The sequence below is a fragment of the Falco rusticolus genome, chromosome 4 (genome assembly GCF_015220075.1).
Source record: "Falco rusticolus isolate bFalRus1 chromosome 4, bFalRus1.pri, whole genome shotgun sequence".
In the NCBI taxonomy this organism is placed as follows: domain Eukaryota; kingdom Metazoa; phylum Chordata; class Aves; order Falconiformes; family Falconidae; genus Falco; species Falco rusticolus.
The window spans coordinates 14,969,198-14,975,197 of NC_051190.1; positions in this window are offsets into that span (position 1 = coordinate 14,969,198).

A 6,000-nucleotide genomic window follows, 5' to 3' on the forward strand; every position below is an offset into this window, starting at 1 on the left:
ATCTTACTTTTCCCATCATGTCATGTTTTACTGCCATTAATTTTTAAGGAGATTATAACAGTAGTAAAAGGAAAGACCGTCAGGCTTCTATGTAGAGTTTAACTGCCGTTTGCAGATGTAACTCCATTCAAGTCAAAGGGTACTGTGTAAGACTCAGTGCTCATCACATCCTGATGAAAAGATGCTCATTTATCCTTTTATTGTGTACTGTCCATTGTTTATTTGGTATTTTAAAATAGTATTAAAAAAACACTCCCTTTTGAGGTCTGAAAACAAAGATAAAAACTCAAGACTACTGTTGTCACACTGTGAAAACAAAAAACTATACTGAAGTGTATGCTGAAAAGAACGCAGACTTCAGTAAAGCAGCACATCAGAAAATCTGTTTAAATGTCAGAAAGTTTTAAAACCAACAAAACAAAAAAACCCACCCTGAATGTTATTCAACAGTGTTGAAAACAAACCACAAATCCTAATCTCTTTGAATAGCTCCAGTCATAATTCTCCATTTCTAAAGCTGCAATCTCTGTCTGTAACCAGAGATTGTGTGTTACATAAATACTTGCAACTGCTAAAATATGTAAAAAGCACATGAAGAGGTGGGCTACTGCTATGGCAGAAGCCTATGCTTACCAAAAATAGATTTAATGTTCTGCTATTAACAAAGAAAAACAAATGCAATGCATAAGTAAAACTGAAGTGTGTTTCTAGATAATCTGCTTCTTACATTCAACTGAGCATGAAATCTCTTATTGAAGAAAAGCTGAGTAGAGATCCCAGGGAAACGTTCTTTTAGCTCACTACTTCTTACTTGTTCAATGGGACAGTTCACTTTGTTCCTTTATACTGAGCTGCTTTATACTTATACAGAAACAATATTTTTTCTCCCTCTAATCCTTAGCAGAAACATGAGCCCTTAATAGCTTGTCTCTGCCAATCTCACAGTTTCAGTATATTAAGTCCTTACAGAAACTGGTTTTCTTGCAAAGTGATATGTAAGAGACTGTCTGGCTCTGTGATGCATGGGAATTAAAGTTTATTTTTCAGTGAATTCTGTGGTTTCCATTATGAAACCGTTTTTATCTTAAATTACAAGTCGTAGAGCTGTGATGTTACATAGCGTGTATTTTCAAACAAAGTTCTGCCTTTTGCCTTTATGTTTCTTGTGTATCCCAGAAGTAGGAACACAGTAGTTCTATGGAAGTAACAATGGTATTAGTAAATCGAAATCTTGCAGCTTTGTTGTCCTTCATATAACAAGGTGATTTTTCTTACAGTCTGTTTCTGCTGGGTTCTGAGATTTAAAGTCTGTGTCTATTTCTTCTTTCTATGTGAAATGACATCCACAATCCTCAAACATCTGTAAGAAGAGACCATAGTGTATAGCCATCAGAAAAGTAACAAAGTATCATAGGACTTTTGTAAGTTTTCATTGTTTTCTTTTTTTTAGTATGAAATCCTAAAGCTATCTTTCCATTTTATTTTGATGGAATCCAGAGAATATACTGTTCTGGATTACCACTATTTTAAGGAGGCTAGGTCTTAGGCATTAATACAGTTCCGTTTTCATGGCTACTTCTTTCTGTGCTGCAGGTTTGCTCTCACCAAGTATTTTCTTCAAGCCACAATGTATTATCCACTGGTCAACTCAACAACTACTTCTTTAAGACCAATTGGCCGTTTCTTCTAACTCACTGTTAGTCATTTCTCTTTTCCTCAAAACTGGGAACAGTATTCATGTTTTTGGCAGAGTAACAACGATACTGCATCTAACCAAAACAGCCCCTTCTGTGAAGCCAGTCATTAATTCCTCTCTGGTAGCTTGTTATCACCAGATGTCTGCTGAGTTTACACCCTGTGCATTTCCCCTGACTGCACCCACAAGGCATCCACAAATGATTCTGTATTTTCAATAAGATCACCACATCCTTTTATGAACTTTTTTCTTCAGTACCTCAGCAGCTGCAGCTGCTGACCACAGAACTGCAGCCTCTCTTTACGTTACGTATTGTACCTCTCTCTTGACTGAAAGAGTCTACAAACAGTGTAATGTTAGTTTTACTTTAAGGGTGGAGTTTCATCATTTAAGATTTTGGGAAATGGGTTTTGCACAGAAAGTAATGAGAATTATTCTACATCCAACACAGAAAGGCATTTGCAGGTTTATATCAACAAGTACAAAGTGTTTTTGTTTCTCATAAGAAGCACTGACAATGAAGTCTAACCCTGCCAATAAGAACGCATATCTGAAGGACTCAGTTATATCTAAGCATGAGGAGAAGCGTAGGCATATTTCCCACCAGAAATCTGCACTCACTGAACATAAATACCAGCAGTAGATGCAATTAGCTATGTCCAATTTACATTTTGAGTGCAAGGGACAAGCTCTCACAGCATGCTTAATACAGTGAGCACAACAAACTGGTTTTTGTGAATGCAATGCACAGTTTCTCAGTTCAACGGGAAACCTCACAAAATATATGTTCAAGGTGTAATTACAGCATGCCACGAATAAAATTTCAAAGGATAATCCAAACAACACTCATATCTTGAACAAGAAACTGGTTAATTGATGTAGGTTCATAGACATATGTCATAGCATACAATACAATAAATAAAATATAAACACTGATTTTCAAATTGACGTGCTGTGATAACTTGAATTCAGATTGTAGGAACAGAAAAAAAAAAAACAAACCCAACAAACAACCCCCCACCCACCCAAACCACAAAGTAACCCCTACATTACAAACCCTCAACTAACTGGTAAAGAAGAAGGAAAAAAATGAGAACTGTTAATATTTTTCTAACTCATTAGGAGTCTTTCTTTCATCTATTTGTTTCTTGCTCTCTGTGGCCATTGAGACTAGTAGGAAACCAGCCAATTTAGTCAGAAAACTTTGCAGCATAGCAGGGAGTCTCATTTGTCATCACATGCAATAGCAGCTGTCTCCATCAAGAATGAAGTTAATCAGTACAGACTAAATAAATTAGGTAATTCTTCAGATGGTTAATAATGTACTTTGAATGAGCAAAGACCAGTCTGGTACTGGGAAACTTCTCTTTCAGATATACTGATTTTGTGGAAACTAAGGAGCAATGAAGCTCCTTAATGTGTTTTTTGCACAAATATTTCTAGCAACTGAAGATACTCAGTTTACACAAGAGACACGAAGTGTTAAGAGCTATATCCAGACTCACGTTTTCTTTAGCTTTCTTCAGCTTCTTCCATTCTGTGCTTAATTATTTCAAATTCTTGCCTAAATTTCTTAGCCAGGTCAAATGAGAGAATTGCAAGAAACAAGTATAAAATCTTGGGAGCAAGTTTCTTCACGTAAAAAACCTGAAATATACTGTTGTACTGGTTTGAGTTAATATGCTGAACATGTAGCAAATAAATCTATAAAGATACTGAACTTCATGCAAATTTGCACCCTCCCCAACCTCTGCACTAAGTAAAGCAGCTTGTATGCCATTCAGGAAGACAGAATTTTCTTCTTAAAAATTCATTTTGTACAGCCTTGAGAACATACAGGACCTTTCTAACCCCAGGTTTTGTCACTTAGCAAATGTCTCTAGCCTGAAAACATAGATTGATGATGTGGCTAAAATCACTCCCATGGACATAAATGAAGGGAAAAACTGGTTGCATAAGCTTTATGCCTCCTCTCTTTACTTACTCTATATGTTTATTATGGAACTTATATTTAAAGCAGGTAACCAAAGAGGAAAAAAATTATCTATTCTGTAAAATATGAGAGTTACTGATTTAGAACTCTGGCCTATAGCTGTAAAAGATTTGCTTAGTTTTCCTCACAGTTTATGTCATTGTCATCTACTCCTTCCTGAAAAGATCTGGACTGCATGAATATGATACTGTAAGAATATGTGATATGCAAAAAGAAGAGCCCACACATATCAGCTGTCAGTTTTGAGAAGAAAGTACATCTCAGAAGGCTACTGTTTCATAACTCCAAGAATGATAGTAAAATGGAAAAAAGAAAAAAAAAAAAAAAAAAAAAAAGCTAGTATAGTCATAGAATCATTTAGGTTGGAAAGACCATCAAATCCAACCTTTAACCAGGACTGCCAAGTCCATCACTAAACCATGTCCCTAAGCCCTATGTCTATGTGTTTTTTTAAACACCTATAGGGATGATGATTCCACCACCTCCCTGGGCAGCCTGTTCCAGTGCTTGACCACCCTTTCAGTGAAAAATTTTTTCTTAATATCCAGTCTAAACCTCCGCTGATGCAACTTGAAGCTGTTTCCTCTTGTTCTATCACTTGTTACCTGGGAGAAGACACCTACAGCCACCTGTCTACAACCTTCTTTCCGGTGGCTGTAGAGAGCAATAAAGTCCCCACTAAGCCTCCTCCTCTCCAGGCTAAACAACTCCAGTTGTTTGGCATCAGTAGTACTGATGCACTAGTTTATGGGAAAGCCTGTGAATTGTTTAGGTTATTAAATGACCTTACTAATGGTATGACTTGGCCTATGTTGCAATCATAACCTACTGGGAAAGGACACACTGAGTGAGCTAAATCACAGGTATATGAGGTATATATACTGTGAGCATAATGGTTTCTCAGAATGCTGCTTGCCTGAGTGGACAGAGGGGCTATTCCAAAGATGCCATGTGATGAATAACCTCAGAGACTGTCAGGAGACAATTCATAGAATATCAGAGTAAAAGGAAGAAAAAGAAACTGGTTTGTACATAAGGACTTCAGCATTCACCTTACTCTTACCATCACAGTTCATTACTGCTTTCTGAAAACAATAAAGATTTTCAGTTTGTTTTGGGTTTCATTGTAATTCTTTCTGCAATGCTTGAAAAAAAGATGGTCTATGATGCCTGTTTAACTAAAGGAGCAACAAAAAATTAAGCAAAATAATTTTAATATAAAAAGAACTGAATCTTTATCACAAAAAAAGAAAGCAAGGAAGGTCTCATGTATTACAGAAAACTCATTTAACCTTCAAAATCTGCTAGGCAATTTTGTGAGGAACCACAGCAACTAAAACACATATTACAATAATTAAACACAGAAGTAAAGGTTGAGCAGCACATATGTTATCTTCAAAAGTTGTTAAACAATGGATGGGAATATTAATGCAAAGAGTATTCATACTGTGATGCTATCAAGGGCATACATCAAAGTAGAGTACTTTTTTCAAAATCAAGGGGAAATTACTTTTGTTTTGGCACATGCCATGACATCACATATCAAAAGAAATTAGAAAATGTTCTAAAATGTACCAAGTATATTACTCATAAAGTGTTTTGCTTTACTAGGAAGGAAGAAACAAAAGGCAGAAAAGTTGTGGGATACTAACAGCACTTAAAGCAGCATAGGTAAGCATTCTTATAATCTTTGTTCTTTTGCAAACTAGCTCTAGTCTTCACACACAAGCTCTGTGTGAGGAATATGGTTCATACAGATTTAAAGAACTTAGACAAAATTTTAAATTTCTTACGTGAAGTGGTTGCACCTTGATAAACTTCAAATTATCTTTTCCTCCTGAAGATTCCATAAGATAAGTGGATTTAGAGCTCCATTTTATGTAGGAAAATGCTCTAAATTTAAGTATGTCACTGGAATTAACAAAAACAGTCATAGGTTTACTCAAATGTATTTTAAATTAGCTATTGCACAAATGCTGAAGAACTACTTATAGCTGTGGATTCACTTGCAGTGAGTAATTTTTATAAAATTTCCATGTGTCAGTGACACAATGTCATTTAAGGACCTTTTTTCTAAATCACATAAAACTGACTTAAATCAGTTATTGTTTTTAATCAAGTTCTGCTGGCCCAACTTAGAACTTTTCCTTTGAATCCATAAATTATCTGAAGAAAATTTACCTTGAGAACAGTATGATAAAGTATCAACAAACACATAACTCATCTTTTGACAATTCTAGGTGCTTATGAAAAACGTTCAGTGGTGAAAACAGCTGTGCCAGCAGCTATTTAAATGCAGTTCCAATCTTAC